Genomic DNA, 13,379 nt, shown 5'->3' with positions numbered 1-13,379 from the left:
GTCAGAGGGGTGTTAAAGTCCCCCACTATTACTGTATTGTTGTCAATGTGTTTCTTTGCTTTTGTTATTAATTGCCTTATATAATTGGCTGCTCCCATGTTAGGGGCATAGATATTTACAATTGTTAGATCTTCTTGTTGGATAGACCCTTTAAGGAGGATATAGTGTCCTTCTTCATCTCTTATTACAGTCTTTGTTTTAAAATCTAATTTGTGTGATATAAGGATTGCCACCCCAGCTTTCTTTTGGTGTCCATTAGCATGGTAAATGGTTTTCCACCCCCTCACTTTCAATGTGGGGGTGTCTTTGGGTCTAAAATGAGTCTCTTGCAGACACCATATTGATGGGTCTTGTTTTTTAATCCAATCTCTTTTAATCCAATCTGTCTTTTGATTGGGGCATTTAGCCCATTTACATTCAGGGTAACTATTGAAAGATATGAATTTAGTGCCGTTGTATTGCCTGTAAGGTGACTGTTACTGTATATTGTCTGTGTTCCTTTCTGATCTATGCTGCTTTTAGGCTCTCTCTTTGCTTAGAGGACCCCTTTCAAGATTTCTTGGAGGGCTGGTTTCGTGTTTGCAAATTCCTTTAGTTTTTGTTTGTCCTGGAAGCTTTTTATCTCTCCTTCTATTTTCTTTTTTTTTTTTTATTTTCCTTAACTTTATTTTTACATTAAGCCCCGTATCTGTCATGCAGCCATCAAAAACCTTCCAGTAAATTACACAGGTTTGTAGTCCAATTTAGACTCTAGCTTCTTAGAATCAGCCACTTTTCTGACTGCTTTCGTGAAGTCTTCCTGTACTACAATTCATGATCAGCACGAATTGCAAACAACCTGCTTCAGTACAAACATTTCTCAGGTCTGCTCCATTAAAGCCATCTGAAAGTTTCACAATTGTTTCATAATCTATTTCACCATGCTTTGTAATCGGACCTGCATGAATTTTCAATATATCTAATCTTGCTTGTTTGTTTGGTAAATCAGTATGTATTTTTCTATCTAATCTTCCTGGACGAATCAAAGCAGGATCCAGTGTATCTGGTCTGTTTGTAGCCATGATCATTTTAACTCTTTGTAGAGTATCAAATCCATCCATTTGATTCGGTAACTCCATCAAAGTTCTCTGATCTCTCTATCAGCTGAAGTACCCTCAGAAAACCGACGACCACCAATAGCATCTATTTCATCCATAAAAATAATGCAGGGTTAGTGATCCCTGGCATAATTAAACATTTCTCTGATCAAACGAGCACTTTCACCAATGTACTTGTCTACAATAGAACTAGATACAACCTTTAAGAAATTGTAGTCCAGCTGGCTAGCAACAGCTCATGCCAAGAGTGTTTTTCCTGTGCCTGGTGGTCCATATAACAAACAGCCTTTTGGAGCTATTATTCCTACACGCTGGAATAATTCTGGGTTTGTAAGAGGTAATTCTATCACCTCTCTTAATTCCCGAATCTGTTCTGATAGTCCCCCAATCTCAGAATAAGAAACATTCTTAGGGTCCTCATGAGACATGTTGTAGACCAATGGATCCACCTCTCTTGGCAAATATCTCATGATAGTTAGTGTAGTCATATCCAAAGCAACTCTTGTTCCTGGCCTCAGCTTACTTTTATCAAGCTGTCGACAACAACCCACAACATATCTTGGTCCATTTGTAGCTTTAACAATGAATTTTTCTTCAGTTAGTTGCTTAAGTACTTCACCCACAATCTGTCCAACACTCTGTAGGGCCTTCAGATCATTTTCAGACTTTTCATACTGCTTGGTAAGTTCTTTTAATTGTTCCCTTAACTCCTTGAGGTGGCTGTCGATCTCCCTGTGCTCCAGCAGCTCTCTCCTTCTATTTTCAATGACAGCCTAGATGGATATAGTATTCCTGGCTGCATATTTTTCTCATTTAGTGCTCTGAATATATCATACCAGTCCTTTCTGGCCTGCCAGGTCTCTGTGGATAGGTCTGTTGCCAATCTAATGTTTCTACCATTGTAGGTTACATATCTCTTCTCCTGAGCTGCTTTCAGGATTTTCTCTTTGTCTCTGAGACTCGTAAGTTTTACTATTAGATGTCAGGATGTTGACCTATTTTTATTGACTTTGAGAAGGGTTCTCTGTGCCTCCTGGATTTTGATGCCTTTTTCCTTCCCCACATTAGGGAAGTTCTCTGCTATAATTTGCTCCAATATACCTTCTGCCCCTCTCTCTCTTTCTTCTTCTTCTGGGATCCCAATTATTCTAATGTTGTTTTCGTCTTATCGTATCGCTTATCTCTCGAATTCTGCCCTCGTGATCCTGTAGTTGTTTATCTCTCTTTTTCTCAGCCTCTTTATTTTCCATCATTTGGTCTTCTATATTGCTGATTCTCTCTTCTGCCTCATTTAGCCTAGCAGTTAGTGCCCCCATTTTTTATTGCACCTCATTAATAGCCTTTTTGATTTCGACTTGGTTAGATTTTAGTTCTTTTATTTCTCCAGAAAGCATTTCTCTAATAACTTCCATGCTTTTTTCAAGCCCAGCTAGTATCTTTAAAGTCATGATTCTGAACTCTAGGTCTGACATCGTACTAATGTCCGTATTGAGTAGGTCCCTGGCAGACAGTACTACCTCTTGTTCTTTTTGCTGAGGTGATTTTTTTCGTCTTGTCATTTTGTCCAGAGGAGAATAGATGAATGAGAGAACAAAATGCTAACAGGTTAACAACGTCCCCAGCAAATATACTCTAATCAAATCAGAAAAGACCTGAAACCAGGGGAAAGGAAAGGGAAAGAAAGAAAAAAGAAAGAGAAGGAAAAAAAAAGGAAAGGATAAAAATAAACAAAAACAGAACTAAACAAAAAAAACAGAATATGATCAAATATGATCAGGCTAGTGCATAGATCAGTGCCACACACTAGATTTTGGGCATGTTTTGGTCTGTTAGAAGAAAGTGCCTCCTAAAATTTTAAAGGAAGAAAGACTTATATATGTACAAAATAAGGGTTGATACAATGAAGGGATGGATGATGACTGTAAAGATGAAAATTATAAAAGATTTTATAAAAGAAATTGATAAGATAAGAAGTTGTTTGAAAAAAGAAAGAAGAAGATTTAAAAACAAAACAAGGGAGAGAATGTGATCAGGCAGGAGACTAGAACAAAGCCATACACTAGTGATTTAGGGTATATTTTGGTCTGTTAGAAGAAACTGTATCTCAAAATTTTAAAGAGAGAACAACATATATATATATATATATATATATATATGCGCCAAAAATAAGGGTAACTACTGTGAAGGGATAAAATATGACTCTAAAAATGAAAAATAAAATTTTTTTTTAAAAAAGGGATTGATAAGATGTTGTTTGAAAAAGGGAAAAAGAAAAATTAAAAAAAAAACAGTTAAAAATTAACTTTGAAAAACTAATGCATCATGGTAAAAAAGCCGTGAATTCTATGTGCAGTATTCCCCTGGTGCTGGAGTTCTCCCGTTCTCCTTGATCGGTAAACTTGGTCTTGGCTTGCTGGCTGTTTGTGCTGATCTCTGGGGGAGGGGCCTAAGTACTAAGTACAGAAGTTAAAGCAATGTTTTGAGGAGCTCAGAGTCAAGGAGGCACAGAAGAGCAAGTAAATTGCCTCTTGCTGCCACACACAATAGCCAAAGAACACACCCCACCCCTCAGGGGCAATGGTATGAGGAGGTCCATGTTATCCATGGCCTGGAGGCAGGGTCAGGGCATCCATGTCAGTGTTGAGGGCAAACAGGAGTTCAGCAGGGTTGTAAGTGGGTAACTGGCATTTGCAATTCTGAACAATCCTTGAAAGATGAGTTCACTGGACAGATTTGTGATTCTAATAACTACTCAACATGGCTGAACTTGAAGTGGATGGCCTGTGGCTTCTTCCATCAGCCCTGCCTAGACAAAACCTTGCAAACCACAGACTTCTTGACCCTGGGAGATGGTCACCCCTTTGCCCTCCTGGAAGGACAGTGGTTCATGTAGAAGAGAGAGGGAAGCAGGAGCTCATGCATGCTTCAGACCCCAGAACAAAGGACTTTAGGCTGGTAGCAGGGCCTCACCATATCAGTCCTGGAGGAGAGCTACTTTCCATGCCTAGAACCCAAAGCTGAGCCTACTGCCTGGGAGATCATCAGTGTCCATCCCCATCCCAGACCCCTCCTGGAGCCCACTACACATGAGCTCATCAGTACCCATCCCCATCCCAGAACCCTCCTGGGAGCCCACCACCCATGAGTTCATCTGTCCCCAGCCCTATCTCAGATCCCGTCCTGGGAGCCCACTACCCATGAGCTCACCTGTACCCAGCCCCATCCCAGACCCCTCCTGGGAGCCCACTGCCCATGAGCTCATCAGTGCCCAGCTCCATCCTAGACCCTTCCTAGGAGCCCACTACCCATGAGCTCACCTGTGCCCAGCCACATCCCAGACCCTGGGAGCCCGCTACCCATGAGCTCATCAGTGCCCAGCCCCGTGTCAGACCCATCCTGGGAGCCCACTACACATGAGTTCCTCTGTCCCCAGCCACATCTCATATCCCCTCCCGGGAGCCCACTACCCATGAGCTCATCAAGGCCCAGCCCCATCCAGACCCCTCCTGGGAGCTCACTGCCCATGAGCTCATCTGTCCCCAGCTCCATCTCAGACCCCTCCTGGGAGCCCACTGCCTATGAGCTCATCATGCTCAGCGCCATCTCAGATCCCACCCTGGGAGCCCACTACCTGGGAGCTCACCTGTCCCAAATCCCATCTCAGATGCTTCTTGAGCTCCATCCTTCCAGTCTAGATCCTTCCTAGGTAGCTCAGGAGGCACTAAGCTCTCTGGGTCACTGTGTGGCACAACCCCAGAAGAATATCTGTCTTATCACTCTCCCTCCCACAGGTCTTCAGGCTAGCTCAGTACCCACCTCCCTAGGAAGCTCATCACAGATCCCCAGCTTAAAATATATCAGAACCACTTGGCAGGCCCAAGCCACCTACTGACATCCATGTTAAGGGTAGAATTTCCCAACAGAGACTCCTGTGTCTTGCCACTGAATATCCTTCAAGACATTCATCTTTCCCTGTGGACTTGGTGTCAAGATGTTTCTTTAGATTGTGCTACAGGCAGGAGACCTGATTCAACCACTCTTAGAACAGTGTTACTAAACTTTTCATCTCTAATCTCATCATCATCATCACCATATCACCCCCCAAGGACAGAAATTAAGTTTAATTTTATGAGAGAAATAAATGAGAACTGATAGGAAGAGAGTGGGGATAAGTGAAGCAGTTAACAGAGAAGATAAAAAATGTCTAGGGACTACTCTATGTCAAATGTACATTAATTTAAGAAGAAAGAAAAATTAAATACAAAGGAGTAGGAGTTTGTCATATAGAGTCGAGCTTTGGAGAACCAAAGTGGTACAATATTACCATTGTAATATCTAAGGTTTTTTGTCCCCTAAGAACCAATTTTTATTCCTTTGGGGATCATATCACTGTGTTGAGATTCATGTCACACAGAGAAATTCATAAAGTGAACACTTATGTTAAAATGAGGTCCTAGACCAGCTCTTTTCTCCAGCACCTGTCGCCTGAGATCTGCAGAGGTAGGCTAGTACCCACCTCTCAGTACATCTCCAGGATCAACATCTGCAGGCCCCACCTCCTCCCAGCTCTGGCTGAGCATTCCTCCCATTGTTCTACCACGACTTCAAACTCGGTTTGCCCCAAATTGCAAAACACATCTGCAGGAGCAGAGAGAGGTGCTCCCAGCAGCCCATAGATTTGCTACCTATGTCAGGAAAAAATCCTGCTGTCCCCGGGACCCTGCCTTGCCCAAGAAGCTACTGTGGTCACTTTGCACCTCTGATGTAGGACCTCTTCCCTACACAGACAGGCCATCCTGACCCCTGTGGTGTGGAGGGGGTTAACTGGATTGTGAAAGTAGGTAACAGCTCACTGTTTCACAGTCCTCTAATTATTTACTAATTAAAAAGAACCACAACCATTTATCAAGGGACTGAATGTATATTAATGGAGCAAGGATATTTGTGTGATGCTTTTTTGATGGGGAAACTAAATATTACTTGACACTTTACCACAGAGCTTTCTGACAGGGCTTTAAACATCAATCAGTTATTTAAAGTCTCACATATATTGACTTTTTTTAATTACAGAGCTTTCCAGAGTGGAGGGAGTATAAAGGAAGAAAGAATGAGGTCACCACAAAGAATACTCCATTTGTCTTAGAATTTCATCTATTTCCTTTCTGTTTTATTAAGACCTTGCTTTGTTTTATAGATCCTATGACCAGGTGTCAATTTTTTTCTAAGACATAGTGTTTGCTTATTTTTTTCTCAGGGCAGAAACCCCTTAATTGGCATATCTGGGATGGATGCAGGCCTCAAGAGAGGGCATGCATTCTGAGCAGTTTGATGTTCCTTCTGCAGAACACAAGGCCTCTGGGTAGCCCACCCCCACCCCAATCACCCACTCTGGTATTAGCAATACCACATTGTATATAATATTGTATTAGCAATACCACATCAAGGAAGGGAGTAACAAGAGTGTGCAAAACCTTTTCCCAAGGGGAAAAAGTAGAACCACACATTTGAAAATAGAGCTACATTTATGGAAACCCCTATCTATACATAAGTGGTACTTTTAAAACAGTAAATAGAGATACATAAGGGATAGTGTTCCTTCATTCCAGAACACAACTCAGTCTAGCAGGCAGTCAAGTTTATTTATTTATGAGCATCAAGCCTCCTCTTGGGCACTACAAACACTGCAAGTAGGGCAGTATGGCTGCCTTCAAAGAGCTTACAGACTACCTGGTAAAGACACCCAATAAATATTTAAATAGATGAATAGAATAACTTCAGGTAGGGAGAAGTACTATGGAAAAGATAAGGGTATATCACCAAGAGCTGAAAGCAGCTCCTTATTTAGGATGGCCAAGGAGAGCCTTGCTGACCTGGTGGCATTTGAGAGGAGACATGAGTAATGAGATAGGTGATTCTGTGTGGATGTAAAGGAAAAGCATCCCAAGAGGGAGGAACAGCAGGTGCTAAGGCCTTGAGACACAGCAGGAATTATCTCAGCATGTTTGAAAGAGAACAAGAGGCCCATGTAGATGTGAATGAGGCCAATGTGTAAGCAGGACACAGAGAGAAGGCTGAAGGTGAGATGGCATAGGCTTGCAGGCCCCTTGCGAGCCAGGGTCATTCAAGGACTGCAGTGAGAGTTAGGAAAGCCAGGCAAACCTGAGCAAGGAGGAGAAAACGTTCTCCTCCCCTTATCTCATGTTGCAAGTCCGGAATGCCTGGATCTGCAAGAAGCGGCTCTTGCCTAGATTAGAGGCGTTCCTTCTTAGGACAAGAACATACTGTCTCCAGAGGGAGGGTGGCTGGGAGAATTCTTTAATTCAGCGAGCATACATTCTGTTCTTGATAAATCTTGTGTATCTTTCTTCAAGGATGTTAGTTTAATCCCATTATGTGTGAAAGTACATATTGTTATGCTTACCTGATTGCTGCAAGTATATAGCTGTGTGGAAAATAAACGACAGCATGCAGTTGCAAGTGCTGCCTTTGCTCTGCATCCCCTGTGTCCCGGTGATTTCGCGGCCCTTACCCAGGGACCCCAACGCACTAGACGTTGACAATTGGCGCCCGAACAGGGACCCTGAAGGACGTTCAGGAAGGGTGAGTAACTTAAAATAACAGGGTTATGGGACAAGAAACTTCTACTCCTTATGTTCGAATGCTGAAGCATTCACTTGCTGTCTATGGCATTACTGTTGCTTCTCTTAAAAATCCTTTCCTTTCTGCTGCCTTGGCTGAGCTTGATGCGCTAGGAGATAGCGATGATGAAAGTGAGGCTGGTAATTCTGTCTTTGCTTTTCCTGTTATTAGGCCTCCCCCGGTCCAGGGAGTAGCACAAGCACCATACTATGAAGGTATCGGAATAGAGGATATCGGTCGCTTGAAAAAGGCAGTGTCTCTATATGGACCACAGTCACATTATGTGAAGGAGCTACTTAATGGCCTAGCTCGACATTATAATAATTTCTCTCCTGAAGATTGGAGGGTCCTTTGTAGAGCCCTTCTGAAAGAGCCTGAGTATCTGCAATGGCAGATGTGGTTTTCTGAGCTTTGTATGGATCGGGCTCGCCAGAATGCATTAAGTCCTAACCCTCGTATACAGGTTATAACTTATCAAATGTTGGCAGGGATAGGCCAATATTCTGATATTGCTGCTCAAGTTAATACCCCTGAAGAAATTCATGACCAACTGCGGGAGATTAGTTTGGAAGCGTGGGAACGTATTCGGCCAACAGGGGAGCATTATGGATCATGGACTAAAGTTATTCAAAAGACTAATGAGCCTTATGTTGAATTCTTATCACGTTTAAAATTAACTTTAGAAAGAACTGTTATTGGAGAAGAAGCTAAACAACAGTTGTTGAGGTTGCTAGCATATGAGAATGCTAATGAGGATTGTAAGAGAGTTATATTACCCATTAAGGACACAGGAGACATTAATACTTTTATGAAGGCCTGTAAGGATGTAACATCAGAAAGTCGAAAGATGCAGTTGTTTGCTGAAACCATGGCCACTACTTGGCATTCCCTACAATCTAAGCAGCTAGATAACATGAAGTGTTTTGGTTGTGGTCAAATAGGACACCTAAAAAGAAATTGTAGAGGAAAAAATCAAATCTGCCTTCTTGACCCGGATTGATCCCTCATTACCTTTAAAATTATACATCCTCAATACATGGCAATATCCCACGGCTATACTAGGTCAAAGTGAGTTACCCATTGAATGGATCTATACTAAACATCATTTTTCAAAAAATATTACGCCATATGGTATTCAAATAGCATATTTGATAGAACAAGCTCGAGATAGGGCTATAACCATAACTGGTTATGATATTATGGACATAATTATCCCCTTGTCCAAGGATCAATTTTCATTTTTATTAAGAAATATGGAAGAACTACAAATTGCTCTTGCGGGGTATGTTGGTCAAATTAATTATCATTTTCCCAAAGGAAAGTTATGGGACTGCTTTCGTAAACAAGAGTTTGTTATTCAGGATATCATCAGTGATCAGCCCCTAATTGATGCACCTATGGTCTTTACCGATGGCTCCAAAACTAAAAGTGCTTACTGGACCTCTTCTAAATATTGGGTTCAGTATACAGACTTTAATTCAGTCCAGCAAAATGAATTGTTCGCCATTACTCAGGTGTTAAAGGATTTTCCCTCCGCTGTAAATATTATCGCTGATTCTGCTTACGCTGTAGGAGTCCTTAAAAATATATACACTGCTGTGGTGCATTCACATAAGTCTAGTTTACTTAACCTATTTTTGCTCCTACAAACCTTGCTTAGAAGTCGGAATGCCCGTATCTATGTGACTCATATTCGTTCCCATACTAATCTTCCTGGTTCGTTAGCTTATGGAAATGCTCAAGTGGACGCTTTGGTGTCATTTGCATCTGCGGAGGAGGAACATAATTTACTACACACCAATGCCGGAAGGTTACATGTTCAATATAAAATTCCATACCGTCAGGCAAAACATATTGTAAAGCAATGTCCAATCTGTAGACCTTTACATCTGCGCACTATAAAGGCTGGGGTAAATCCCCGAGGAACATATGCCAATGAACTTTGGCAAATGGATGTTACTCATGTGGCGCAGTTTGGCCGATTATCTTATGTGCATGTGGTAATAGATACTTATTCTCACTTTATGTGGGCTACAGCACAAGTTGGTGAAACTGCACAACATGTCATCACTCATCTATTAGAAACTTTTGCTGTGATGGGTTTACCATCTACTATTAAGACAGACAATGGCCCTGCATATAGCAGCAAAAAATTTCAAACCTTTTGTGAACAGTATGGTATAATGCATAAAACAGGCATTGAGTACAACCCTCAAGGACAGGCTATTGTGGAACGTGCGCATAGTACTTTAAAGTTACAAATTAAAAAAATTAAAAAGGAGGAAAAAGGATCATATATTATCATTTACTCAATCTAATGCGCGTTCTATTTTGATACAGGCACTATTTACACTGAATTTCTTGAATCTTACGCAAGGAGATATTCTTTCCCGAGCAGAAAAGCATTTCATAGAGGGAGAGGCTGCTCCTCCTCCGTTAAATGAAAAAATATGGTTTAAACCGGCTGCAGATGCAGAGTGGCAACCAGGGCTATTACTTTATAGAGGGAAGGGTTATGCTTATGTCTCCACAGAGGATGGACGGACCTGTTCCTGGCTCCCCGCGAGATGGATCCGGTCGAGGACCAATTCGAACGGCACCGTATCCCGCCATCTTACAGGATGCCACCGCGGAGCCGATGGAATGAGTCAATGGTAAATCATCAATTAATGGCCTGGGGAGATGGCAACATCGCAGACCCTCGTATATCACATCAGAAATTTCCTGATCATATTCAAACACACTTATGGAAAATTGCAGCTGCGCTTAAGACTGTTAGAATTTACAATGGAACTTTTTCTGGCACAGCGAACTCTGCGTCAACTTATAACTTCACTATTTCTAAAGAAATGAATGTAACTGCTTGTGTACCTTTGCCATATCTATTTCTGGTTGGGAATTTTAGTTTCGATAATGGAATTAACTGTACCAAATGTCGACTATACTCTTGTATTAATAGTTCTATAGAATTTAAGCCAGAATATTCCTTAAACAACTTGAGGGATTAGACCCAAAAGGTATCATTCAGAGTTTAGGGCATACTGCTGGAGGAATGGGCATTGTGTTGCTAGTTGTTATCTTATGCTTCATGCTGTTACATTTCTGCTACTTAAAGCCATCACAGAATTCTATGGCCACCCTTTGGAAAGCACTCTTGTTGAAACAAAAGAAAAAAGGGGGAAATGAGATGGCATAGGCTTGCAGGCCCCTTGCGAGCCAGGGTCATTCAAGGACTGCAGTGAGAGTTAGGAAAGCCAGGCAAACCTGAGCAAGGAGGAGAAAACGTTCTCCTCCCCTTATCTCATGTTGCAAGTCCGGAATGCCTGGATCTGCAAGAAGCGGCTCTTGCCTAGATTAGAGGCGTTCCTTCTTAGGACAAGAACATACTGTCTCCAGAGGGAGGGTGGCTGAGAGAATTCTTTAATTCAGCGAGCATACATTCTGTTCTTGATAAATCTTGTGTATCTTTCTTCAAGGATGTTAGTTTAATCCCATTATGTGTGAAAGTACATATTGTTATGCTTACCTGATTGCTGCAAGTATATAGCTGTGTGGAAAATAAACGACAGCATGCAGTTGCAAGTGCTGCCTTTGCTCTGCATCCCCTGTGTCCCGGTGATTTCGTGGCCCTTACCCAGGGACCCCAACGCACTAGACGTTGACATGAAGGCTGTGCTCTCTCCTTAATGTAATGAGAAGATCCTGGGGGTGGGGCATGGCAGGATCTCCCCTGTGCTTCAGAAAGAGCACCCTGTCTACTAAACAATAATTGGACCATCATGCACAAGAGTGGGCAAAAAGACCAGGCAAAAGACTATTGCTGCAGTCCAGGCAGAAGATGTGGTGGGTTGGACTATCTCTGCCACCACCTGGCAGGTCTTCTTGGGGATGCCCTAGTGCTGCCAGGGATGATGTCCATGCAGGTACTTAGTCTGACACTCCATCATGAGCAACATTATATTTGGCAAAGATCAAAGAGGGACCCTCCCGAGGATGCCCACTTTCCGGCTGGCCAGATGTGATGGCTGATGTAGTCTAACAAGTAGGAGCAATCTTTTCAATTCTTTCTCACACTCCAACCTCAAAGATACCTTTACTCCTGCTAGTCTTGCCATTCCCTCGCTCACCCATCTGTCCATTCAGAGCCAGGGCTTCAGTGTAAATAAGAAAGGGAGCCAAGGGGTTCCTGGGTGGCTCAGTTGGTTAAGCGTCTCTCTTTGGCTCAGGTCATGATCCCAGGGTCCTGGGATCAAGTCCCGCATTGGACTCCCTGCTCAGTGGAGAGCCTGCTTCTCCCTATCCCTCTGCCCCTCCCCCGCTTGTGCACTCTCTCTCTCTCTCTGTCCAATAAATAAATAAAATCTTTTTTAAAAAAAGAAAGGGAACCAGATCAACTGTATGTCTTTAGGATGTCCCACTCTGGAGGGGGAGAAGGACATAAGCAGCACCATGTCATAGAGTAGTGTGGAACTGGATGCAAGAACAAGGCATAGCAGACGCACACTGCAAAGACTGCTGGAGACTGCCTGGGGCAGTCAGGGATGGCTTCCTAGAGGTGTTTCTCTAGGTGAAGAAGCATGCCAGGCAGAGGAGGATGGGTAAGGGAAGACATGTACCTGTTTGTGTAAGGACCCAAAGGCATGAAGAACATCTAGGCAGCGAGTAGCAAGAGAATGGGGTAGGGCTGCTGAAGTTGAGGTTTATCCTGATATTCTTCTAAGTGACCTATTTCTTATCAATTTTCAGAGTCTTGAAAGATGGAGTTACATGAAATGGAATATTAAACTGTTGTTAGACCTAAAAGGGGCGTCACAAACCATAGTGGACGTTGCAGCCACTAAAGGACATACACTCAACCATAAGCAAGTCCTTGCCAGCAGACTCCAGCCTGTTCATTTTCCATCTTCCTCCATGCAGCCATGTGCTCCAGAGAAAGGGGCTCATTCCCAGAATGAGAGTGGGAGAGAGCCTGCCAAGCATTTCTCATGCCAGTGATTGGTCTAGGCATGGACCTGTGATATAATTTTGGCCACTGAGACACCAGAGGAATTTTCTAAGTTTTTTGGAAAAGTTTCCCACATTGATTAAAAAAAAAAAAAAAAAAAACTGTGGGAAGAAATACTCCCTCTTTTTCCACTGAAGTCTGATGCATCAGCATGTGACACCTGGCACTGTGGCAACCATACTGGGATCCTGAGGATGATATCACTGACAGGCTGAGAACAACAGAGTGGGAATGTGGACAGAGACATAAACCATCATTATAAGGCTGGATTCACCAAACCTACAGCCACCTAACCTCAGGTGACAAGCCTGGAAGATTGCCCTCTGAGGCTCCAGAACCCCTGGCAGGCTGAGGATACCTGCCAAGTGAAACTTCATGCCAATTAAAACCCTCCACTTACACATAGGTATAGACTCAGCAATTTAATGCCCCAATGTGCAGTTTGTATATACTTTTGCAACTGACTCAGGACCAAAGTTCTAGGTTAAAGAGATGAAGCTCTGACTAAATGTTTAATCCCCTGAGTATCCAAGAGGGAACAGAAGTCAGATGGGTGGAACATCACAGCTGGGAGTTTCTACATAGAGCCTTAGAAAATGATCTAGTCAGTGATCTGCTCCTCAGCTCACCCATAGGGA

At 42.7% G+C, this 13,379-nt stretch overlaps 1 pseudogene; it reads right to left on the bottom strand.

The window, feature by feature from the left end:
• Window positions 1-721: 721 nt before the first annotated feature.
• LOC113920411 lies at window positions 722-1,864 on the bottom strand (annotated as a pseudogene).
• Between the last annotated feature and the right edge of the window lie 11,515 nt (window positions 1,865-13,379).

This window comes from Zalophus californianus, chromosome 3 (genome assembly GCF_009762305.2).
Source record: "Zalophus californianus isolate mZalCal1 chromosome 3, mZalCal1.pri.v2, whole genome shotgun sequence".
Lineage (NCBI taxonomy): Eukaryota > Metazoa > Chordata > Mammalia > Carnivora > Otariidae > Zalophus > Zalophus californianus.
This window is presented reverse-complemented; position numbering and strand designations above follow the sequence as displayed.